At 48.8% G+C, this 26,655-nt stretch overlaps 1 pseudogene; it reads right to left on the bottom strand.

Moving 5' to 3' along the window:
- Positions 1-1,630: 1,630 nt before the first annotated feature.
- LOC147114268 (uncharacterized) lies at positions 1,631-26,261 on the bottom strand (annotated as a pseudogene).
- Positions 26,262-26,655: the final 394 nt, after the last annotated feature.

The raw sequence follows: 26,655 nt of genomic DNA, 5'->3' as shown, positions 1-26,655 counted from the left end.
AGGGATGCGGGATTGCAGTTACGTGGATAGACAGGAGAAGCTGGGGTTTGTTCTCCTTGGAGCAGAGAAGGCTAAGAGGAGATTTGATAGAGGTGTTTCAAATCATGAATGGGTTAGATAGAGTAAATAAAGAGAAACTGTTCCCATTGGCGAAAGGGTCGCTAACCAGAGGGCCCAGATTTAAGGGGATTGGCAAAAGAACCAGAGGTGACATGAGAAAAAACTTCTTTACGCAACGAGTGGTTAGGATTTGGAATGTGCTGCCTGATAGGGTGGTGAATACAGATTCAATAGTAGCCTTCAAAAGGGAATTGGATAAATACTTGAAGGAGATAAAATTGCAGGGAAAGAGCAGGAGAGTGGGACTAACTCTTCGAAAGAGCCAGCGCAGACTCGATGGGCCAAAAATTGTCTTTCTGTGCTGTACTATTCTATGATTCTGTGATTCTAGTCACTGCTGTAATGTAGAAAACTCAGCAGTCAATTTGTGCATAACAAACTCCCACAAACAGCATTGTGATAATGACTGGATAATCTGTTTTAGGTATTGGTTGAAGGATAAATATTGGCTAGAACACTGGGGAGAAATACACTGCTGTTCTTCAAAATAATGCCATGGGATCTTTTACATCCATCTGCAAAGGCAGACGGGGCCTCGGTTTAACACCTTATCAGAAAAACAGCACCTCTGGCAATGCAGCACTCCCTCGGTACTGCACTGGAGTGTCAGCCTGGATTTTGTGCTCAAGTCTCTGGAGTGGGACTATGAACCCATGACCTACTGACTCAGAGAAAAGAGAGTGCTACCCACTGAGCCAGGGCCGACACTATGGAGATGTAGCAGTATTACAGGACTTAATAAGGGTCTATCTCCATCACCTGCGTGAGGAACAGCTCTGCAGGAAACACCCCGACCGTGACATCTGCTGAGGTCACTGAGGGGATATGACTGAGATATAAGGAACAGACCAGATAACTACGCAGAAAAGAACTAAAAACTATTTTATTCCTCGCAAGTATATCAGGCGAGATTATCCTTCTCGGGGTGGTGGGGGTGGGGGGGGAGATCCAGTGGGTGTGGACTTCTGCCCATTTCTTCGGATTCTCCTCAGCCCAACCCGTTTTCCAGGGCTGGGATTCATTCACTGTGAACTGACCAGCTCCCAAAGGGTTTCCTGCCATCAAGGGGCAGCCCAAAAGTTTGAGGATGGAGAGTGTCGATGGTGTTGCATCAGGTATTCCTCATAGGCACCTCAAGGAGTGTCCTAAAAGGAGCAGAAGTGTCCCTGAAGATTGGACTGCAAGTCTTACGGAAGGCCTCAGAGCACGACTTACATAGAATTAGTTAGCTTTTACAGCACAGAAACTGGCCACTCCACCAAACAGGTCTATTTCAGTGTGAATGTTTGACACGAGCTTCCTCCCACCGACTCTGGTTGCGGGGGGCCTTGTTTCGGTTTATTGGTGCTCAGGAGGGCGCTGACATGGAGACGAAGGGTGCGGGCGGCGGCCAGAGCCTGGGTCCGAGGCCTGGGACGAGACCGAATGGCCAGCCGGGGCCGGTTCTTTTCCTGCCGCTGTTTTCTACACCGACAACATCTTCCTGGAAGATTACCGAGTCCACGTCCGCTCAGCGGGGCAAGAACTCGGGCCTGTAAGGAAAGGCCTCGGCTTTTATAATATCTGGAATGTGCTGCCTGAAAGGAAACAGATTCAGTAGTAACTTTCAAATGGGAATTGAATAAATACTTGAAAAGGAAAAAAAAATTGCAGGGGAAAAGAGCAGGGGGGGTGGGACTAATTGGAGAGCTCTATCAAAGTCCCGGCACAGGCACAATGGGCCGAATGGCCTCCTCCTGTGCTTTAAGATTCTACGATCTCACCCTATCAACATATTCTTCGATTCCTTTCTCCTTCATGTACTTATCTAGCTTTGCCGTTAAATGCAACTACAGGAAACTCCTCGGTATCCGGCACCGACGGGATCGAGATGGTGCCGGTTGATTAAAAATTCCGGCGGACGGAGAGGGTTATCTACCGAGGCCATTTTTAACAAACAAAAATTTAAAAACAATCAAGAAATGTGCAGTATACAGTAATTGGGTACTCACCTACAGAAATGTGTTAAATGGATGGTGGAAGATGCTCGATTATATACAGTACTGCCATACTGCAAGATGGGGGAGATAGTCCACGATAAAGATGGAGAGACACACAGAAAAAATGGCGGATCGAGAGAGACTACCGGCAGCGCGGGAGAGTCAGACTCCTGTTATTGAGGTGTTCGGACTTCCGACAGCACCAAGAAGCCGAGTAGTGGCAGTTTGGAGAACTACCCCCACTGACTAACTCGGCCACCGCGGGAGACTCGGATTCGGACTCGGACTCGGCAACATTGCCGGTTATTGAGGTGTTGTTTTCAGAGTATGAATTTTGCCGGTTAATAGAGAATTCTGGATATTTAGGTGCCATTTAAACGAGAGTTTCCTGTACCTGCTTTTCCTATATTACAACGAAGACCAAAATTTATTTTCCCTTGTTGCAGTTGTTACTGGGATTGTGCAAAGATGAAGCTGAACACTTGCCATCAGTCGGGAAAAGAACTTTGAGTAACCATCAGATGAAAACAATTGTCCATGTAGGAATTAGTAACCGTGGTTGCCAACTATCTAAAGGGACCTGAAAAGGACGAAGCCTTTAGGCTTGAAGGGCTACAGTACTGTGGCTTGGCTCCAAGCTGCACTTGCATGGGGTGAGGCCCTGAATCGACTTTTATCTTTAGTGTATCTTCAGTATGTTAAGGTTTGTATTATTTGTTCTCGCGATGTGGGCAACACTGGCAAGGCCACGTTTATTGCCCATCCCTAGTTGCCCTGAGAAGGTGGTGATGGGCTCTTTTTCTCGAATCGCTGCAGGTGCTTCCATACCAAAGAAAGAACGAATGTTACAGTGCTGGAGAGGGAGGATGTCCTGGAGGGGTCAAGGAAAGAATCTATACGGCTAGAGTTAAGAGATAATAGAGGTGCTATTACACTATTGGTGTATTCTATAGACCACCAAATAGTGGGAAATATATGGCGGCGCAAATTTGCAGGGAAATTACAGAGAGCTGTAAGAACAATAGAGTAGTAATAATGGGGGGCGTCAACTATCCTAATATAGACTGGGATCAAAATAGTGTAAAGAGCAGAGAAGGGGAAGAATTTCTGAAGTGTGTTCAGGAGAACTTTCTTGATCAGTAGGTTTTCGGCGTGATGAGGGAGGAGGCATTGCTGGATCTGGTTCTGGGGAATGAGGTAGATTAAGTGGAGCAAGTGTCAGTAGGTGAACATTTAGGGAACAGTGATCATAGTATCATGAGGTTTAGATTAGCTATGGAAAAGGACAGGGAGAAATCAAGAGTAAAAATGTTTAACTGGAGGAAGGCCAATTTCAGTGGGATGAGAACGGATCTGGCCCGGGTAAACTGGGATCAAAGATTGGCAGGTGAAACTGTAGTCGAACAGTGGGCTGCCTTTCAAGAGGAAATAGTTCAGGTACAGTTGAGGTACATTCCCACAAGGTGGAAAAGACAGGGCAGAAAAAGAGCACGTATGACAGATGTCAGGTTGCAAATACATCTGAGAATCAGGCTATATATAGAAAGGTCAGAGGAGAAGTGAAAAAAAATAATAGGGGCAAAGAGAGGGTATGAGAATAGAATGGTAGGCAACATAAAAGGTAATCCAAAAGTCTTCTATAGGCATATAAATAGTAAAAGGGTAGTAAGAGGATTATTACCAAAAAGGAGACCTATGCATGGAGGCAGAGGGTATGGCTGAGGAACTAAATGAGTACTTTGCATCTGTCTTCACCAAGGAAAAGATTGCTGTCATAGACATAGGGCCAGAAATTGGTGAACGGGGCTTGCCGCGCATGCAAGCCCCGTATATGCACTTACCCCGCGCTACTGCCGATCAGCTCCAGGGACGCCTGGACTTGGTGTTTGAAAAAGAAGAATCCCGGGCAGCGTATGACGTCACGCCGCCCAGGAGTGCAGCCAGCGCGAAGCCAGGAGCGTGCAGTGCAAGTGAGACACGCCCCTTGAGGTCTCAGTTTCACTGGACACGCCCCCAATGTTTCTGTCAAGCTGCTAAGCATTTTTACATGCAAAGCAGCAGTTTAAATAGGTTTTTGGAAGTTTTTTGAAGATTTTGGTAACTTTTATAAACTTTTTAAAATGTTTACATTATTTTGAGTAATCTGAAGTAGTTTTAAAGAGAATTAAAGCAATTTAAAGACTTTTAAAAGACCTAAAAGAATTTTTTTAATTCCATTTATTTATTTAGCAATGTCGTCGTCATACGTGCCTTCACACTGTTCCCTTTGGGGAATTGTATGAAGTGGTGGAAGGATTTATGGCCGTGATTAACGCTCATTCCGTGACCGTAACCATCTTTGAACCAGCCATTAGGGCGGTTAGTCCTATGGCGGGAGGGTTTTACGGGCTCCCACAAGCTATACAAGGAGGGGGGCCACCCACACCCACAGACGCAAATATCCCACTGGATGTCAACCCAGAATTTAGAGCCGGAGCTCCGACTCCACTTGCCGGGACTGTCTGGAGCGGGGTTCGAAACCCTACCCTGATCTGGCCCAGCGGCGGGGATCCTACCGCTATGACAAAGGCCCAATCCGATTAGCAACGTGAAATGGCAGCATAGGGCTCCAGTCACGGGGAGGGAAAAGGCGCAGGAAACGTATGGGTGTCACCTTTTGTGCGGAGTGGGCCTTTTGCGTAGCAGTAAGCATCCCCGCTGCTGGGCCAGAAGGAGTAGGGTTTTGAACCCCACTCCAGACAGTCCCGGCAAGTGGAGTCGGAGCTCCAACTTTAAATTCTGGGTGGACATCCAGCGGGATACTTGCGTCCGTGGGTGTTGGTGGTCCCACCCCCCCTCAGATGGGTTGTGGGAGCCCGTAAAACCCTCCCGCCATAGGACTAACCACCCTAATGGCTGGTTCAAAGATGGTTACGGTCACGGAATGAGCGTTAATCACGGCCATAAATTCTTCCACCACTTCATACAGTTCCCCAAAGGGAACAGTGTGAGGATACGTACGATGATGACCTCTTGCGCAATGCACCTCCTTGGACCCTCAGTCGCAGATGCGAGGGGGCAAGTCGTGCAATTGTTAAATTTTTCATTTTATTGACATGTAAAATGTTGGCCCAGTAATTCCCTTCCAAATGCGCGAGTACGGTCGGGGTACTTACGCATCTGGCCGGATGAAATGCCGGTTTTCAGCATGCACAGTGCATGTGGGGAAAACCGGCATTTCCTGTCCTCTGAACGAAGGGGTTCAGAGGCAGAACGCGTGCGACTGCACAGGCAGCGCGTGCGCAGTATAATTCGCTGCTTTCATTAATGCTTTCAGTGAGGTCAAGTCATTACAACTTACACATGAAAAAAGCATGGGTACAGTTGCTCCAGAGGCTGCGGAGGAAGATATTTCTTATCGTGGAGCTTCTGAAAGTATGTATGTCTGTATATATTCCTTTGCGTGTTATGTATATATTCCTTTACTTATGTGTATGAATGTATTATTTAATTATGACTTTCAGAGAAAGTAACTTATTGGAAAATCATAATTAAAAACATACATTCATACACATTAGTAAAGGAATATAAAACATACATACATATACGTAAAGGAATATATGTGGACATACATACATAACTCATTCTCACATTCCATTCACACAGCCACAATTGCTCCTTCTACCTACCGTTCTGAAAACCCTTTAAAAAAAAAAAAATTTAAACTTTAAAACTTACTTAAAATTTCTTAAAATAAATTCCCTCCCTTTCCCAAACAAAAATATTGCATTTCAGAAGCTCCACGATAAAATATATCTTCCTCCACAGCCAATGAACAACTTTACACTTGCTTTTTTCAAGTGTAACTTCTAAGGACTTACCCTCACTGAATCCATCATTGAAATCCACAAAGTTCACTGCGCAAGCGCTGCCTGTGCAGTCGCACGCGCTGTGAATAGACCTCGGGTCTGGAAATGCCGGCGTTCCCCGCATGCGCTGTTCCTGCTGAACGCCGGCATTTCCAACGGCCAGATGCGTGAGTACCCCGACCGTACTCACGCTTCTGGCCGCGAATTTCTGGCCCATAGTAAAGGAGGAGGTAGTGGAGACACTTGATAGGATAAAAATTGATAAAGAAGAGTTATTAGAAAGACTGGCTGTACTTAAAGTAGATAAATCACCAGGAGCGGATGGGATGCAACCTAGGATGCTGAGGGAATTGAGGGCGGAAATCGCGGAGGTACTGGCCATTATATATTCCAATCCTCCTTAGATACGGGGGTGATGCCAGAGGACTGGAGAATTGCAAATGTTATACCCTTGTTCAAAAAGGGTGTAAAGGTAAACCCAGCAACTACAGGCTGGTCAGTTTAACCTCGGTAGTGGGGAAGCTTTTAGAAACAGTGTTCAGGGACAAAATTAACAGTCAATTGGATAGGTGTGGATTAATTAAGGAAAGCCAGCACTGATTTGTTAAAGGCAAATCATGTTTAACTAACTTGATCGAGTTTTTTGATGAGGTAACTGTAGTGTATGTAACTGTTCTACCTTTAAGAGAACTATTGTATGTAACCGTCCACCTTTAAGAGAACTATTTTAGGTGTGGCACTACTTTATCTTGGCTGCTGTATACTGTAATACCGACGGTGACCACACCGGTATAAAAGTGCTGTGTCAGGATTTATTGGGCAGATTCGCCCTGACCTTCGAATAGTAAAGTCCTGTTAAAGTTACTCTTGTAGTCTGTGTATTAATTCGCCATAATACATACAGACTTTACAGTGGTGATGAGGATGGGATCTTACCCTGCGGCAACAATACTTCCGAAGCAGTTAACGAGCGTCGAGAAGAGGCACCCGCCCTCGTCGTTCTGCTGAGAGAAAACTCGAGTCTGCAGAGCAAGGAAGAAGGAAGAATTCAGACACGAAGCCTTCCATCAGCAACAGGCACTGATTGTCCCTTCTGCCACGGTGGTGAGTGAGCCGATCAGCACGAGAAGCAAGTCGGCCACGGTGACTGTGAGTAAAGGGAAAATAAAAATAAAAAGTTAAAGAAATATTTCGTTCTTGTTTCTCAGGAAGAGGGTGAAGATGCCTAAGCGTAGTAACATCAACGGTTTCGATTCCGATGTGGAAGATTGGGCCACGTATGTAGAACGCATCGAGATATATTGTAAGGTCAATAAGATGGCAAATTATGACAAAGCTCTAACCTTACTAAACTCAATGGGTGCGAAGACATACGGGTTATTGAAGCATCTTCTATCACCAGCTAAACCGACGGATCAGTCTTTCACTTATATTGTTGCTGTCCTGAAGGATCATTTGAACCCCGCACCGCTGATGTTAGCGGAACGATCTAAATTTTACGTGAGAACGCAACTAAAAGAGGAAAGCAACGCAGAGTACCTGGTTGAACTGCGTAGACTAGCAAAATACTGCCAGTTTGGGCTAAATCTGTCAGAGGCACTGAGAGACAAGTTCGTGTGCGGAATGTCGAAGGAAGGAATACAAAAACGACTGCTCGAAGAGAACGATCTTACACTTGAGAAGGCTGTCCTTATTGCAGCATCGCACGAAGCCGCAGCGAGAGGCACGGCGAAAATGCAGCGGAAGACAGCGGTACTCAGTATGGATCAAATGACTTCGGGTACAACGAAATGTTATCGTTGTGGGAAGACAACACACGATCAGAACCAATGCTGGTTTAAAAACCAGGAATGTAGGAAATGTGGCAAGCCTGGTCACATAGCTAAAGTATGCCGGTCAGGAAAGAAGACCAGCAATAATAAATCACCACAGAAGAAGTACAGAAAGGTACATAAGGTGACTGGGAAGAGTACAGATGAACAGAATTCGGATTCAGACTCCAACAGCAAGGAACTGGGTAGTCTGAGGATTCACAATGTGAGTAAAGAAGCTGACCGACAAACTATCTGGGTCACACTACAGATTGCAAAAGTCCAAGTGAAAATGGAAGTGGACACCGGATCGGTGTTGACGGTCATGAATAAGCAAGATTACAAAAAGTTGTTCAAACATATTCCCCTACGGGATACGGAGATAGTATTGCAGACATACACGGGGCATAAAGTATACCCCATCGGAAAGATAAAAGTCAAGGTGAGACACAAGGGCAAAGATCACCGAGGAATGGACATGTATGTGCTACCCGAGGGAGGTCCACCACTTCTGGGACGGGAGTGGATCAGGAAAATAAAGATAGACTGGCACTCACTAAACACAATGACGGTAGATTCCGGAAAGGAAGATGTCAAACCTGAACGGTTGTCCAGAATATTGGACGAAGCTAAATAGGTACTTCAGCAAGGACTGGGAACACTGAGAGGAATTAAGGCAAAAATCAAGATTGCAGAACATGCAAGCCCAAAATTTTTCAAAGCCAGATCGGTACCTTACGCGATACGACCTGCTGTGGAGGCAGAACTGGAAGAGCTTGAACGTTCAGGGGTACTGTCTAAGGTGGACTGGAGTGAGTGGGCCATGCCCATTGTTCCCGTCATGAAGTCTTCATCAAGTAACAAGCCAGGGGGACCGGGAAAGGTCCGCATCTGCGGAGACTTCAAGATCACAGTTAATCCGCTGCTTCACACGGTACAATACCCGCTTCCGCGGATTGAGGATATCTTTGCTTCATTGTCTGGCAGGAAACACTTCACCAAGATAGACCTGGCACAAGCATACTTACAAATGGAAGTCGAGGAAGAGTCGCGCCAGTATCTCACAATCAACACACACAGAGGCTTGTATCGTTATAATAGACTGGTTTTTGGAGTAGCTTCGGCTCCAGCAATTTGGCAGAGGGCCATGGAGCAGGTCTTACAGGGGATTCCACGCACTCAGTGTTACTTGGACGATATCCTGATTACAGGAGAGGACGAGGAGGAACACCTCGCAAATTTGAAACTGGTGCTCACCAGGTTGAAGGAATATGGCCTTCGAGTTAATCGCCAGAAATGTGAGTTCTTCCAGAAACGGATCTCGTACTGCGGTCATGTCATTGACCAAGAGGGGCTGCACAAGTCACCTGACAAGATAGAAGCTGTCGTGAAGGCCCCCGCTCCGGAAAATGTATCACAGTTGAGATCGTTTCTGGGGTTGATTAATTATTACCACAAGTTTCTGCCAAATCTATCCACGGTGCTGCATCCACTGAATGCTCTGTTGCGGAAAGAAGTACCATGGAAGTGGAGCGAGGACTGTAAGAAGGCCTTTCGCAGAAGCAAGGCGTTGATTACCTCTGAGGAAGTGTTGGCTCATTTCAACCCAACGTTACCTCTTCGTTTAGCTTGTGATGCTTCCCCTTATGGAATTGGAGCAGTACTTTCACACAAGTTACCAAATGGCTCGGAAAGGCCAGTCGCATTTGCGTCCCGATCATTGACCTCCGCTGAGCGAAATTATGCTCAGATAGATAGGGAGGCCCTCAGCCTTGTGTGGGGAGTAAAGAAATTCAATCATTACCTGCAGGGCAAGAAGTTCACATTACTGACAGACCACCAGCCGTTGGTGTCCATATTCAACCCTAACAAGGCCATTTCCACTATGACAGCGCAAAGGCTACAGAGGTGGTCCATGTTACTTGGGGCACACCAATATGACATCGAATACAAAAGGTCCAAACAGCATGGAAATGATGATGGGTTATCGCGCCTACCGTTGCCAGTAGTAGAAGAGGTGGCTACAGTGGACCCGGTAGAGATGTTCCACTCATCCATAGTGGAATGTCTACCAGTAACAAATTCGATGATCGAAAATGAAACAAGAAATGACCCGACTCTCTCACGAGTCTACGATTTAACAGTGGAGGGATGGCCAGCACATGGCGAACCAACGCTGCCCGCATTTTCGCAAAGAAAAGAACAGCTGTCAGTGTGCCGAGGAACCTTGATGTGTGGATCTAGAGTGGTGGTCCCACCCAAACTTCAGCATAAGGTGCTAAAGGAGCTTCACGAGGGGCATCTGGGTGGAGTGAAAGTGAAGAACCTAGCAAGAGCGTTTGTGTGGTGGCCAGGTATTGATGGAGACATCGAAGAAATAACCAAGAGCTGTCTAGGATGCCAGAAGGTGCAAAACGCGCCACCACAAGCTCCTCTGCATCCATGGGAGTGGCCCTCATCTCCTTGGCAAAGGGTACACGTCGACTTTGCTGGTCCATTTATGGACTCAATGTTTCTAATCGCGGTGGATGCACACTCCAAGTGGCCGGAGGTAATAAAGATGTCCTCCACCACCACGGAAAAAACCATCACAGTATTAAGGACCATATTTGCCAGGAATGGGCTGCCGGAACAGATCTGTTCTGATAATGGACCGCAATTTGTGTCCGAAGAATTCAGGAAGTTCTTAAAAAGGAATGGGGTCAAGCACTACACGTCAGCCCCATACCATCCCGCCACCAATGGATTAGCTGAAAGGTTTGTCCAGACCTTCAAGAAGGCCATAAAGGCCATGGGTAATGAAGACATCAACCTACAACATAAGGTAGATAACTTCTTGTTGGCGTACAGGAATGCAACACATGCGGTCACAAACCAAACTCCCGCCATGATGTTTTTCAATAGAAGACTAAGATGCCGGCTGGATTTGATTAAGCCAAACGTCAGAAGGGACGTAGAGAACCGGCAATTTCAGGGCATGAATGAAAGGCCAACTAGATCCTTTCAGATAGGTCAACAAGTTTTGGCCCGGGACTACCGTACTGAGAAATGGCAGCCTGAAACTATTGGGAAAAGGCTAGGGCTGCTGATGTATACCGTGGACATTGGTGACAGCATAATAAGGCGACATGTTGACCAGATCATAGGGTCATCCACAAAGGACCAACCTACTCCACAACCTTACACGGCTAATGTTGAAGCAGAGATACCCAGAGCACCTACCTCCGATCTGGTAATACTAGAATCAGATGAACCTGACACTGTCCTTCAAGCCGAATCGACCTTGCCAGAAGAACCTACTACCCCACCGAAAACTACTACACCACCGAGGCGTTATCCGGACAGAGTCAGGAAGCCTCCAGAGAGACTGAATCTGTGAACTGTTTTGCATAAGTTGTACATATGTTATGATGTTATGTTAATGGGGAATAAGTATGTTGTAAGCTAAAAAGGGAGGATTGTAGTGTATGTAACTGTTCTACCTTTAAGAGAACTATTTTAGGTGTGGCACTACTTTATCTTGGCTGCTGTATACTGTAATACCGACGGTGACCACACCGGTATATAAGTGCTGTGTCAGGATTTATTGGGCAGATTCGCCCTGACCTTCGAATAGTAAAGTCCTGTTAAAGTTACCCTTGTAGTCTGTGTATTAATTCGCCATAATACCTACAGACTTTACAGGTTACCCTCACAATAGCAGGGTCCCCAGTTAAAATGGAGCTAGATACAGGATCAGCTCTAACCGTAATAAATCGACGAGATTACGAGAGGCTATTTTCGCATATACCTCTAAAAGACACATCCATTATCTTAAAAACATATACGGGGCAGAAAGTCTACCCCAAAGGAAAAATAAGGGTGCCTGTGGTATACAACGGCAAAGAAATACAAAAGTTGTAATTATACATTCTACAAGATGGTGGTCCACCGTTGTTGGGACGTGAATGGATAAGGAAGATACGTTTAGACTGGCACTCCATTCAGGCACTGACGGTGACCAGTAAGGAAAAAAACAATGATGACATCATACCTGAACGATTAATAGACATCTTGGCCAACGCCAAAGAAGTGTTTCAAGAGAAACTAGGAACCTTGAAAGGCATCACCGCCTCAATAAAAGTGGAAGATACAGCAATTCCAAAATATTTTAAGGCAAGACCGGTGCCATACGCAATACGTCCGGCAGTCGAGGCAGAGCTGAAGAATTTGGAAAAGGCAGGCGTATTATCCAAAATAGATTGGAGCGAATGGGCAACACCCATCGTTCCAGTCATGAAAAAAACATTGAAAAATAACTCTGAGGAACAGAAAACAATTCGCATCTGTGGGGACTTTAAGGTGACTGTAAACCCGATCCTTCACACGGTACAGTATCCTCTTCCGAGGATAGAAGGTATTTTCACCTCACTATCCGGAGGGAAACGTTTCACAAAAATTGACTTAGCACAGGCATATCTACAGATGGAGGTTGAGGAGACCTCTAAAACGTATCTCACAATAAACACACACAAAGGCCTGTACCAGTACAATCGACTGGTTTTTGGAATAGCATCAGCTCCAGCTATCTGGCAAAGAGCTATGGAGCAAGCCCTGCAAGGGATTCCGGGGACTCAATGCTACCTAGACGACATCCTTATAACAGGAGAAAACGACAACGAGCACCTTGCCAATTTGGAGCAGGTGCTCACTAGGCTGAAAGAACGGGGCCTATGAGCAAATCGCCCCAAGTGCGAATTTTTCCAAAATCAGATATCATATTGTAGCCACATAATTAATAAGGAAGGGTTGCATAAGTCACCTGAAAAAATTGAAGCAGTTATAAAAGCCCCAGCACCTGAAAATGTTTCACAATTAAGGTCATTCCTGGGATTAATAAATTACTATCATAAATTTTTACCGAACTTATCAACTATTCTACACCCTCTTAATGATCTTCTACAGACAGGAGTGATTTGGAAATGGAACGAAGACTGTAAATGTGCCTTCCATAAATGTAAAGACTTAATCACATCCGAGAAAATTTTGGCTCATTACAACCCATCACTACCAATCAGACTGGCGTGCGATGCATCCCCTTACGGCATAGGAGCGGTATTGTCCCATAGATTCCCTGATGGCTCGGAACGGCCGATAGCTTTTGCGTCACGCTCATTGAACTCAGCTGAGCGTAACTATGCCCAGATAGACAGGGAAGCACTTAGCCTGGTATGGGGAGTGAAGAAATTCAACCATTACCTACACAGACAAAAATTTACCTTGCTGACTGACCATCAACCCCTCATCTCCATATTCAACCCTAAAAAAGGTGTCCCCATTATGACGGCACAAAGACTACAGAGGTGGTCCCTTTTTCTAGGGGCACACCAATACAACATTGAATACAAAGGGTCAAAACAGCATGGGAATGCTGACGGTTTATCACGCCTACCATTGCCAACGATAGAAGAGGCACCTACAGTAGACCCAGTAGAGATATTCCACTCTACCATAGTGGAATGTCTACCGGTGACAAGTTATGCCATTGAAAGGGAGACAAGAAATGACCCTACTCTCTCACGGGTCTACGATTTAACAGTGAAGGGATGGCCAGCACATGGCGAACCACTGTTGCCAGCATTCTCGCAAAGAAGAGAACAGCTGTCAGTGTGCCGAGGAACCTTGATGTGTGGATCCAGAGTGGTGATTCCACCCAAACTCCAGGATAAAGTGCTATAGGAGCTTCACGAGGGGCATCTGGGTGGAGTGAAAATGAAGAACCTAGCTAGGGCGTTTGTATGGTGGCCAGGTATCGATGGAGACATCGAAGACATGACCAAGAGCTGCCAAGGATGCCAGAAGGTCCAAAATGCTCCGCCACAGGCCCCTCTACATCCATGGGAGTGGCCCTTGTGGTGTATGTGACTTTAAGAGCAATTATGGTGTATGTGCCTTTAAGAGCCCCAGGTGTGCGTAATGCCGGTAATTGCCACTTGGGCTATACAAGCCTGTGTATTGTGTATATCCTTTAGAAACCCCCCCCCAGACTTGCTTAGTAAATACCTATGAACCAACTCCTGTCTTCAGTGTCTTTATCTACACACGGACACTACAGTGGCGACGAAGTGGAAACGGACTTACCTGCAATTCGGCAGCACCTCAAGGACATCGATTCCTCCAGCGTCCAGAAGACTCAAGGAAGTAAGAGAAACTGTGGTTTCACCAGCTGGCCAAGCTGGTGACAGGTACTGCGCTAATCCTTCCTGGGCGTCAGGCTGGAGCTCCAGCGGCGGGCTCTACAGCTGAACCAGGCAGCAAAATCGGAGGCAAGCAATAACGGACTGGGAGGGTGCACTCGAGAGAGACGGCCGGCGCGGCAAGCAGGTCAGCGTTTAGACCTCCGTCGGGAACGAGTCTCCAACAGTGAATAAACGGAAACCACAGTAAAACAGCGTTGTTATCGGTAGCAGCGGCGGGAAAGCGCGGGAAGCACCATATCGTTGCTACAGGAAAAAAAAAGCGCGGGAAGCGCCATATCTTTTCTGAAATGCCTAAATCTGGTAATATTGAGGCTTTTGATGGCGAAATAGAAGATTGGACCACATACGTGGAAAGAGTAGAGGTTTATTGCACTGCAAATGGAATAACAGATGAAAAAAAAGCTTCAGTACTTCTGAACTTAATGGGTGCGAAGACATACGGGCTGTTACGAAATTTAATCACTCCAGCCATTAATCACACCTCGGCAGAGAGATAATCACAGCAGTTGGAAAGGTTACCTGTAAACATCTGACATGATTCTCTGACTATATAAGCTGTGTCTTTATGCATTTCTCCACTTCACCTGAAGAAGGAGCAGCGCTCCGAAAGCTTGTGATTTCAAATAAAGCTGTTGGACTATAACCTCGTGTTGTGTGACTTTTTACATTTGTCCACCCCAGTCCAACTCCGGCATCTCCACACCATACCTTTAAGAGAACTATTGTATGTAACCGTCCACCTTTAAGAGAACTATTTTAGGTGTGGCACTACTTTATCTTGGCTGCTGTATACTGTAATACCGACGGTGACCACACCGGTATATAAGTGCTGTGTCAGGATTTATTGGGCAGATTCGCCCTGACCTTCGAATAGTAAAGTCCTGTTAAAGTTACTCTTGTAGTCTGTGTATTAATTCGCCATAATACCTACAGACTTTACAGTAACAGAGAGGGTTAATGAAAGCATGCAGTTGACGTAGTGTACATGGATTCCCAAAAGGCGTTCGACAAAGTGCCACGTAATAGGCTTACCAGCAAAGTTGTAGCCCATGGAATAAAAGGGACAGTGGCAGCATGGATAGGAAATTGGCTAAGTGACAGAAAACAGAGAGTAGTGGTGAACGGTTGTTTATCCGACTGGAGGAAGGTACACAGTGGTGCTCCCCAGGCGTCGGTACTAGGACCAATGCTTTTCTTGATATATATTAATGACTTGGACATGGGAGCACAGGTCACAATTTCAGAATTTGCAGATGACACAAAACTTGGAAGTATAGTGAACAGTGAGGAGGAGAGTGATAGACTTCAGGAAGACATAGACAAGCTGATGAAATGGGCAGACACGTGGCAGATGAAATTTAATGCAGAAAAGTATGAAGTGATACATTTTGGTATAAAGAGTGAGGAGAGGTCATATAAACTAAAGGGTACAATCCTAAAGGGGGTGCATGAACAGAGACCTGGGGGTATGTGAGCACAAATCGTTGAAGGTGGCAGGGCAGGTTGACAAAGCAGTTAAAAAGGCTTACAGGATCCTCGGCTTCAAAATAGAGGTATAGAGTACAAAAGTGTGGAAATTATGATGAACCTTTATAAAACACGGGATTGGCCTCAACTGGAATATTGTGTTCAATTCTGGGCACCGCACTTTAGGAAGGATGTGACAGCCTTACAGAGGGTGCAGAAAAGATTTATGAGAATGATTCCAGGAATGAGGGACTTCAGTTACGTGGATAGGCTGGAGAAGCTGGGGTTGTTCTCCTTAGAGCAGAGAAGGTTGAGAGGAGATTTGATAGAGGTGTTCAAAATCATGAGGGTCCAGACAGAGTAGATAGAGAGAAACTATTCCTAGTGGTGGAAGGGTCGAGAACCAGAGGACACAGATTTAAGGTGATTGGCAAAAGAACCAAAGGCGACGTAAGAAAAAACTTTTTAACGCAACGAGTGGCTAAGATCTGGAATGCACTGGCTGAAAGGGTGGTGGAGGGAGACTCAATCTTACCTTTCATAAGGAAGTTGGATAAATATTTGAAGGAAAAAAAATTGCAGGGCTACGGGGAAAGGGTAGGGGAATGGGATCAGCTGAGAGTTGGCACGGGCTCGACGGGTTAAATGGTCTTCTTCCGTGCTGTAAGCATTCTATGATTCTGTGAAAGGTTTGCATTTATATAGCACCTTTCATGACCTCAGGATGTCCAGAAGCGCTTTACACCCAATTAAGTACTTTTCAAGTCTAGTCACCTGTAATGTAGGAAACGTGGCAGGCAAATTGCACCCACAAACAGCAATGTGATAATGCCCAGATCGTCTGTTTTTTAGTGATTTTGATTGAGCGCTAAATATTGGGCTGTACACTGGGGAGAATTCAGCTGCTATTCTTTCAGATAGTATCATGGAGTCATTTACGTCCACCTGAGAGGGCAGGCAGGGCTTCAGTTGAACATCCCATCTGAAAGACGGCACCTGCGACAGTGCAGCGCTCCCTCAGCACTGCACTGAAGTCTCAGCCTAGACTTTTGTGCTCAAGTCTCTTGAAGTGTGACTTGAACCCACAACCTCCTGACTCAGAGGCGAGAGAGAGAGCGCTACTACCCACTGAGCCGCGGGCACAGCTCTTTGAATAGGCAGACGGGGCCTCGGATTCGCATCGCTCCCGAAAGAGCGCACCTCGGACAATACAGAACTGTCTCGATACGGCACTGACGTAACAGAAACTTTAGGACAGGCACCAGAAAGAATTTCTTGATGCAGAAGATGATCAGCACCTGGAACAGGTTGCCAAGAAGATTGGTTAAGACCTACAAGTCTGGATTCATTTAAGAAACAGATAGGGCAGGATTTTCATTGGGCCGTGGAGGCGAGGTTGGAGGCGTGCGGGGGGTTAAAATCCCGAAATCGGGGGGGCACGAACCCATCCCGCTCCCAACTCACCTCCGTGCCAGTTTCAAAGGAGGTGAGTACCCGACCCGCGCTGGGACCCGCCTCCCCGAGGTGAGAAGGGGATTAGTGCCAATTAGCTGCCTGTTAACAGGTAGTTAACAGGCAGTTTTTAGCCTAATCCCTATTTTCATTCTTGAAGTGTGGGATTCCCGACGGCTCCAAACCACGGCAAGTTAGCGAGGCGGGCCGTCGGGCTGAAGGGCTTGGAGGGGTCGAGATGTCCGGTGTTCAGGTGAGTGTTGGGTGCATGAGTGCAGAGTTAAGTCTGTTTGGTGTGTTTAAAGTGTTTAAAGAAGTTTTACTTACCTTTACAGCCTTCCTTCCTTCAGGTCTCAGGAGTCCCTCATCTCACCAGCACAGAAAGCAGAATGGCTGCGAGCTGTCAAAAATTGCAGTATTCAGCTTTTTGTTCTGGAGAGATCTCTAAATCATCCTGAGAGGAAGGAATTAACTTGGAGTACAGATTGTCAGTGTTTGACATCTTTAAACAGCTGTCGAATGCTGATATTTCATCTGTCAAAAGGTCTTGACAGATGAAATATCAATCTGTGACGTCACCTATTGCCAGGTGGCTCTTAATTGGCCTGCTGAGCCCGCTGGGTGGGCTCAACAAGGTCAATCAAGTCAAAATCGTTTGGGTTGGCTACAACTCGATGGAGGCGGGACTACAACCCTGAAAGTTGTAGTCCCGCCTCCTACCCGACTCCTCAATGAAAATCCAGCCCATAGTTGTTGTAATGGGAAAATGGTAGGCTTGGTGTTCTGGAAGACTGAGATCAAATGAATCAAAGGATCTTCGTCAGCCAAAGCTTTGTTGTGCTCTTGATGTTTGTTTCAGTGTGCGCATTGAAAACTTTTAGAACCCACCAGGCCAGGGAGATTTTGGGACTTTAAGAGTTAACTGTTTTCTTCATATCATCTACTTAATAAGTCATGTTGCAAAAAAACAGGATAAATTCAAGATCCCGTCCTTTATAAGATTCCAATCATAACCATGCGGAGACAGCAGCTATGTAAGTCTCACTTGGCTCCAGAATGAGTTGTCCTATTGATGTTCTGGCTGTTGCAGGTGCCACATGTAGCAGAATTTCCTTTTGTTGATCATGTCATTGAATCTTCAGGATCCAACATCAGTCTGCGCAAAGCTGTCATGTCAACACGAAATAACTCTTCATCCACAAATGCAATGTGACATTTACTGCAACGCCTGTTTATTCACTGCACAGCCTACTCGATTAAAAGGACCTCGCTGTGTTGAAACCTGTTCCAATCCAATTCACACCACAGTTTTAAGGAAATGTTAATCTTTGTTTCAATAGAAACTCAGACTTCCAGTGAATAACTTTAACTCTTAGATGCTTCTTTTCATTTGAAGATTAGGGGCTAGATTTTCAGTCGCTTGCGCCAGCAGTTAGCGCCTTAAGAGAAATGATTTCCGGGCGCTATGCGTGTAGCGCCCGGGCGCAGCGCAGTTTGCGCCCCGCCCCAAATTAAGTTGCCCGTTAGCGCCGGCGCAAAGTTTAGCGCCCGCCCGGATGCGTGCGCAGAAAATGACGTCACATCCTCGTGCAACGCCCTTTGGCCGCCCCGATTGCAAACTTCAGTCGGACCGCCCCATTGTGCGGCGGGCGGCCGGAGCGTTTGGAAAAAGGAACGCAACACAACCAGCGCGGGCCCCGGGGGGCGCTAATTAAAGGGAACGTCCTCTCCAGTATAAAGGCCATCCTTTTTTCAGAAAACAGTCTTGTGCAACGCATTTCTGGAGACACAACAAGGAGGATAGCTAACTGCTTTCAAGCAGCAAGAGCCAGGTATTTTTGGACTCAGGCAATAGCGCTGCAAGTGGCCATTTGGAAATTAGACTGTTTGCCAGGATTTGATGGGGGCTGCATGGGGTGCCAACGCGCAGCTGCAGCGCCATGTCCGTAGGGCTCGCAGACGCATTGTGAGAGGGGCAGCCCTGGCTAGAGGCAGAGGGGGCTACAGGCGTCGGCCACGTAGGCCTTACCCAGTCAGGCTATACCGCCAGCAGCGCTCCTACCTAAACATGAGTGCCGCGCGATGTGTTAGAAGGCTCCGATTCCGAAAGGAGGTGATTGCAGAGATCTGCCACCTGCTTCGCCGAGATCTGCGGCCAAAGCTCAGGTGCAGGACGTCTCTGTCGGTGGAAGTGAAGGTGACGGTGGCATTGAACTTCTATGCCACCGGCTCCTTCCAATACGCTGCTGGGGACATAGCAAACATCTCCCAGTATGGCGCGCATCGCTGCATCCGCCACGTGACCGAAGCACTGTTCAGAAGGAGAAGCCAATTCATCTCCTTCCCCATGGCCCTCGAGAGCCAGCATCAGCGCGCATTGGGATTTGCCAGACTCGGGGAATTCCCCTTGGTGCAGGGCGCCATTGACTGTACGCATGTGGCTTTGCGGGCCCCTCTGGAGCATGGCGAGCAGTATCGCAACAGGAAGGGCTACCATTCTCTGAATGTGCAGCTGGTATGTGACCACAAGCAGCGCATCATGGCAGTCAATGCCAGCTTCCCAGGCAGCAGCCACAATGCCTTTATCCTGCGGCAGAGTACTGTGCATGACATGTTCCAGGCACAGCCTCCCCCAAGAGGATGGCTCATCGGGGACAAAGGCTATCCTTTGTGCACCTGGCTCATGACCCCGCTCCGCGCGCCCAGGACCGCTGCTGAAGAGGCCTACAACGAGAGCCATCAAACCACCCGCAACATCATCGAGCTAACTATTGGGGTCCTCAAGCAGCGGTTCCGCTGCCTTGATCGCTCCGGAGGAGCTCTCCAGTATTCGCCGGACCGGGTCTCCCAATTTGTGGTGGTTTGCTGCATGCTACACAACCTGGCTATCCGCAGGACTCAGGCACTGCCACCTGACGTTGGACCAGCACCTCAGGAGGAGGAGCAGGAGGAGCATGAGGAGGAGGAGGAGGAGCAGGAGTACGTTCCCAGGAGGGAGCGACCAGGGCCAAGGGCCGCACGACGCCACCTTATTACACGGTACTTCTAAGCCCCCTGTCAGGGAATGGCCAGGGGCCATGAGGGAAGATGAATGCAGCCGCTCCGCAAGCCCTCAGCCGGCGAAGCCAACAAACACTAAGAAGAACAACCATGGAGACTGCATGAATAAAGATAATTTTTTATTGCACAAAAATGAAAAGCCCTTCCCACATGAATCCCCAAAAACAATAAACGGGCCCCACAAAAAGCCCAACAAACGACTCACTCCCACAAACTGGGGAGGAGCCACTCCACCTTTATTCAAACCGGGCCTCAACGTCGGCCTAACGCAAAAAATAAGCCCTCCAAAAGCACAACCATGGGCAAAATAAAGATGGCCACCGCCATATTAAAGGAAAGCTGCCCACACCCTCTACTGAGTGGCCCGCGAGGGCGAGACCCTGCCCGGCCTGCTGCTCCTTCGCAAGCTCTGCCCAGTGGCTGCTGCGAGGCTGGGGGAAGGCGCCTGAGGCTCAGATGCCCTTCCGCCAGATGCCGCTGGGGGGCGGCCTACACGGCGTTTGGGCCTCGAGGGGCCGTCTGCTGAGTGGCGCACCTGAGCCTGGCCACCATCAGCTGCAGCCGCTTGCCGTTGACGCCCCAGAGGGGGAATGGCGGCGACGGATGGCGCAATGTGGGCCAGCTGGCGTCTGGGATGCGCTGGCTGGTGCTGTGGCACGGTGGCACTTGGCCGGGCCCGCACTGCAGGATCCGCAGCAATCAGCCGACGGGCGGCTTGCTGGGATGGTCCAGCGCGGCGCCTGCCCTGGCGATGCCTGCCTGAGACAGCGCGTGTGGCAGCAGTGAGTGGCCCTGTGGTCCTGGTGTGCGCGCGCATCACATCCGCCAGGGTCTTGACGGCATCAGTCAGCATGCGGCCACTCGCGGCAGTTGCTGCCCCGAACTCGCGCACACTGGTCGCCAGCGACTCGATGGCCTCAGGCATGCACCCCACCACGCTCATGAGCTCCGTGTGGCGCCGGTCCGAGTCGTCGGCCATCTTATCCAGCTTCCGCACCTCCTCTGAAGTGAAGGTGTCCGGACTGGAGTCGCGACTCTCCCGCTGGGGAGGAGGGGGCCGAACTAGGGGACCCTTGCCGCGTTGGTGACGGCGAGTGTGCCGAGCAGCAGCACTCCCCTCTGATCCTTCCCCCCTTTGGGGGGAAGGCCGCGGGCCACGCGCACGGCTGCTGGGTGGCTGGACGCCACTGGTCCCAGAAGCTGCATTGCCCTGCGACAGTTCCTCCAGGCACTCGTCCAGTGAGGAGGTGTCAAGCATTTCCTCCTCTCCTGCGGGATGTGACTGTTCCCCCGAAGGTCCGGCTTCCTCCTCCTCCTCCTCCTGGTCGGAGGTGCTGTCACTGGCAGCTTCAGGGTCCTGGTCGTCACCAGCTGAAAGCAGGAATGCACAAGAGTAGCTTCAGAGTGAGGAGACGGCGTCAGCGAGGGAGTTAGGACTGGTGGGATTCAGCGCATTGGTGGGACAGTGGCAAAGGAGGTAGCTCGGATGGGCCAGTGCGACGCGAGAGGGCCAAAAGGCGAGGTCCTTACCATTGCCGGGCAGTGGAGGGTCGGATACACCGCACGCTGTGGGGACAATCACACGGGCTCCCATGAGCACACACACGCGCTCCTCCAGCCGAGTGAGCTTCTGCAGCTTGGCGCGGCCACCCCTGGCACGGGCCTGGCGATGAAACGCTACTTTAGCCTGCAAGAGAAAGGACGGGCTGTAAGTGCGCAGTGAAGCCCTGATGTAGTGTGCACTGCCTCCCATGGTGGAATAGCTTGGACAGAGTGAAGCCCTGATGTAGTGTGCACTGCCTCCCATGGTGGAATAGCTTGGCCAAAGTGTAGAGTGCCGAATGGCCATTTGATGCTCATGACTGTCCCAATGCTGCTGGCTGAGGGCTGGCCAATAGGACTTTCAGGTCCCTTTGCCCATCATGTCAGGTGTACATGCAAGAATGAGGAGGAGACTGGAAAGGCTACTCACCTTCACAATCCTGGTCAGATCGTTGTATTTCTTACGGCATTGTTTGTGGGTCCTGGGGGCCTCGCCGGTGAACGTCACCCTCTGGGCGATCTGCTTCCAGGCTTTGGTGTAGTCATGGTGGGTTGGATTCCTCCCACTCTCTGGAAACAAGATCTTGCGCCTCACCTCCAGAGCTGTGACCATTATGTCCAGATCACCCTCTGAGAAGCGCAGGGCACGCTGACGGGCCTTCTCTGGCGTTGCCATGACTCCCTGGGGCTGAGCAGCAGTGTTGAGGCCTCTTTGCAAGGCTGCAGTGTGCAGGGCGTGGCAGCAGACCATTCGTCCCTTCCCCCTTTAAGAGCTGGTCGGCACCACGGGGTCTGCTGTCAGTGCAAAAATGACCGCACCCGCGCTGCGCCCCGCCTGGGCGCTATCCCTCTGGACCGCCGGCTTAGTGCCTAAAGGTAGGAGTGGAACGCCTCTTTTAGCGCTCCACCACTCTCTTAGGGCGAAGCCACTGAATTTCCGGCAACTGGGCGCTACTTTGGGGCGGGCGCTAACTTCGGGCGGGCGCTAAGGTTAGCGCCCCAAAACTGTCTATACTGAAAATCTAGCCCATGATCTCCAGGGAATAGCTTTAACCCCTATCATGTCCCAAATAGTGCGTCATTATTTTAGATTACAATTAGATTGCAAGGGATTTGAAATTGACTAAAATAAAACCAAAATACTGCGGATGCTGGAAATCTGAAATAGCAACAGAAAATGCTGGAAATCCTCAGCAGGTCAGGCAGTATCTGTGGAGAGAGAAACAGAGTTAATGTTTCAAGTCGATGACCCGTCGTCAGAACTGGAAAAAAGTTAGAGATATAGTAGGATTTAAGCAAGTGCAGGGGCAGGGAAATGGGGAGGGGAGGAAAGAACAAAAGGGAAGGTCTGTGATAGGATGGAAGGCAGCAGAGGTTAAAAGACAAAAGGTATGATGGTATAAAGCAAAAGGAGATGGTAACGGGACAAGTAAAGAAACAAAAGATGGGAGGGAAAGTAGTGAGTGAGGAGGACATAAAAAACCTGCAAGGGGACATAGACAGGCTAAGTAAGTGGGCAGAGATCTGGCAGATGGAATACAATACTGGAAAGTGTGAGGTTATGCACTTTGACAGGAAAAATCGTAGAGCAAGTTATTATCTTAATGGCAAGAAACTGGAAAGTACTGAAGTACAAAGGGATCTGGGGGTCCTGGTGCACGAAACTCAAAAGGTTAGTATGCAGGTGCAGCAAGTGATTAAGAAGGCCAATGGAATGTTGGCTTTCATTGCTAGGGGGATAGAATATAAAAATAGGGACGTATTGTTTCAGTTGTACAAGGTATTGGTGAGACCGCACCTGGAATACTGCGTACAGTTTTGGTGTCCATACTTAAGAAAGGACATACTTGCTCTCGAGTCAGTACAAAGAAGGTTCACTCGGTTAATCCCGGGGATGAGGGGATGGACATATGAGGAGAGGTTGAGTAGATTGGGACTCTACCCATTGGAGTTCAGAAGAATGAGAGGCGATCATATTGAAACATATAAGATTGTGAAGGGGTTGGATCGGGTGGATGCGGGGAGGATGTTCCCGATGATGGGTGAAACTAGAACTAGGGGGCATAGTCTTAGAATAAGGGGCTGCTCTTTCAAAACTGAGATGAGGAGGAACTACTTCACTCAGAGGGTGGTAGGTCCATGGAATATGCTGCCCCAAAAAGCTGTAGAAGCTACATCATTACATAAATTTAAAACAGAAATAGACAGTTTCCTAGAAGTAAAGGGAATTAAGCGTTACGGGGAGCGGGCAGGAATTTGGACATGAGTCCAGGTTCGGATCGGTCATGGCCCTGTGGGTAGCGGAGCGGGCCCAGGGGCCATGTAGCCTGATCCTGCTCCTATTTCGTGTGTCTAATTCTGTTAGATTCAGGAGATGGTTCTGTGATAGTAGATTGGCGGTTAGGATCAGATCAGCCATGATCTTATTGAATGGCGGAGCAGGCTCGAGGGGCTGATTGGCCTACTCCTGCTCCTATTTCTTATGTTCTTATGTTCTTATGGGTCTAGAGGAGGTGTAATTGGGAATATCAGAATCAGAAACAGCTGCCACGTGAAAAAATAGGGGCCAAGGTTATGGTCCGAAATTGTTGAACTCGATGTTAAGTTCAGAAGGTCTGTAAAGTGCCTAATCGCTAGATGAGGTGCTGTTCCTCGAGCTTAGGTTGAGCTTCATTGGAACAGTGTAAGAGGCCAAGGACGGAGAGATTAGAGTGGGAGTGAAGCGAAGAATTAAAGTGACAGGCGACCGGAAGCTCAGGGTCACGCTTGCGGATTGAACGGAGGTGTTCCGCAAAGCGGTCACTCATTCTGCATTTGGTCTCCCCAGTGTAGAGGAGACCGCATCGTGAGCAGCGAATACAGTCTACTAAATTGCAAGATGTACAAGTAAATCGCTGTTTCACCAGGAAGGAGTGTTTGGGGCCCTGGACGGTAGGAAGCAGGAGTTAAACGAGCAGATGTTGCATCTCCTGCGCTTCCATGGGAAGGGGAGGGGGTGTTGGCAGTGGTTGAGGAATGGATCAGGGTGTCGCAGAGGGAACGGTCCCTTCGGAATGCTGAAAGTGGAGGTGAGGGGAACATGTGTTTGGTGGTGGGACCACGCTGGAGGTGGCGAAAATGGCGGAGGATGGTACGTTGAATGTGGAGGCTGGTGGGGTGAAAACTGAGGACAAGGGTAACCCTATCGTGGTTCTGGGAGGCAGGGGAAGGGGGTGAGGGTAGAAGTGCGGGAAATGGGACAGACACGGTCGAGGGCCATGTCAACTATGGTAGAGGGGAATCCTCGGTTGAGGAAAAAGGAAGACATATAGGGACGGTGGCAACGTCAGAACAGATGCGATGGAGATGAAGAAACTGAAAGAATAGAATAGAGTCCTTACAGGAAGCGGGGTGGAAGAAACAGCAACACCTTTAATTTGGAGGAAGTGAGTGGAGTCAAAGGAGAAGTTGCTCAATGTGAGAACAAGTTCAGCCAGGCGGAGGAGGTTGGTGGTGGTGGATGGGGACTGGTTGGGCCTCTGTTCAATGAAGAAGAGGAGAGCCCTCAGGCCATCCTGGAGGGTGATGGAGGTATAGAGGGATTGGATGTCCATGGTGAAAAGGAGATGGTTGGGGCCAGGAAACTGGAAACTGTTAAAGTGGCAGAGGGAGTCGGAGGAGTCGCAGATGTAAGTGGGAAGAGATTGGCTAAGGGGAGAAAAAATAGAGTCGAGATAGGAAGAAATCACTTCCGTGGGGCAAGAACAGGCAGAAACGATGGGTCTACCAGGGCAATCCTGTTTGTAGATCTTGGGAAGGAGGTAGGAGCGGGTTGTGCGGGGTTGGGGAACTATGAGGTTGGGGGTTGTGGAGAGAAGATCTCCAGAGGAGATGAGGTCAGTGACAATCTTGGAAACGATGGCTTGATGTTCGGTAGTGGGGTCATGGTCCAGGGGGAATTAGGAGGAAGTGTCAGAGAGTTGGCGTTCAGCCTCTGCAAGGAAGAGGTCAGTTTGCCAAACAACAACAGCGCCATCCTTGTCAGCAGGTTTAATGAAACGGTTGGGGTTGGATCTGAGAGAACGGAGTGCTGCAAGTTCAGATGGCGGTAGGTTAGAGTGAGCGAGGGAAGCAGAGAAATTGAGATGGCCAATGTCACGTCGGCAGTTCGCAATGAAAAGATCTAAAGAGTGTAAGAGGCCAGAGGGAGGGGTCCACTTAGAACAAGAATTCTGGAAACGAGAGAAAGGGTCCGCTGTGTGGGGGGAGAGCTCCTGGCCAAAGGAGTGGATACGGAGATGGAGGCGATGGAAAAAGAGTTCAGTGTTGTGTTGAGCTCGAAATTCTTTGATGTGGGGCCATAAAGGGATGAAGCTCAGGCCTTTGCTGAGGACTGATCATTGGGGTCAGAGAGGTAAGCTCAGAGGGGATACTGAAAACAGAGTAGGGGTTGAGATTGGAAGAAGGGATGGGATCAGAGGCAAGTGAAGGGGAAGAAGTGTCCGAAAGGGCGTTGGTATCCAAGAGTTGATGAAGCTTGCGATCCTTAACATCTGAAAGGAAGAAATTAAGTGGGAGAAATTCGTTACCTTAGCACCTCCCGTTAGCGCTTCCGGGGGGCGATAACGAGGCGCTAATGACTTACCGCCCGGGCGTGGCGATAGTACCGCCACCCGCGAAATTCACCTGGAGGTTTGCGACGGCGGTAACCCTGAGCACCACAATTTCCTGCGCCCGGAGTTCGTGACGTCTTCCACTGTGCATCGCCCTGGTAGCGCCCCTGACCCGAAATTTGGTTCCGCCCCCTGCAGCATCGCCAGTCGCTGACACCGTCACAGCTGCAGGAGGCATTGGTCGGGAGGCCGGGCGTTGTTCGGGAGCGGTAATTAAAGGTAAGGCAGCTGGTCGGCAGAAAAAATTTGTTTCCATCCCTTAGGTTGCCATTTGAAAATGTTGCACTGCCGCGATCGATCGGCCCCGCGCTCTGCTGGAGTGCCTGGGGCTGATCGTTGCAGATCCTGGCTGCCGTCAGCGATGAGGGGCATTGTTGAAATGCAGAGCCTGCAGCGACGGCCCCTGTCTTTAAGGGAGGGAAGGAGGGAAGGAGCCCTTGGATCCCGGCAGCGTTGCACGGGACGTTGTGCAGCGGTGCACCACC

Source organism: Somniosus microcephalus, chromosome 8, assembly GCF_052327205.1.
Source record: "Somniosus microcephalus isolate GS21.2 chromosome 8, FLI_Smic_1.0, whole genome shotgun sequence".
NCBI classification, from domain to species: Eukaryota; Metazoa; Chordata; class Chondrichthyes; order Squaliformes; family Somniosidae; genus Somniosus; species Somniosus microcephalus.
The sequence above is the reverse complement of the archived record's forward strand: the minus strand, read 5'-3'. Positions and strand labels throughout refer to the sequence as shown.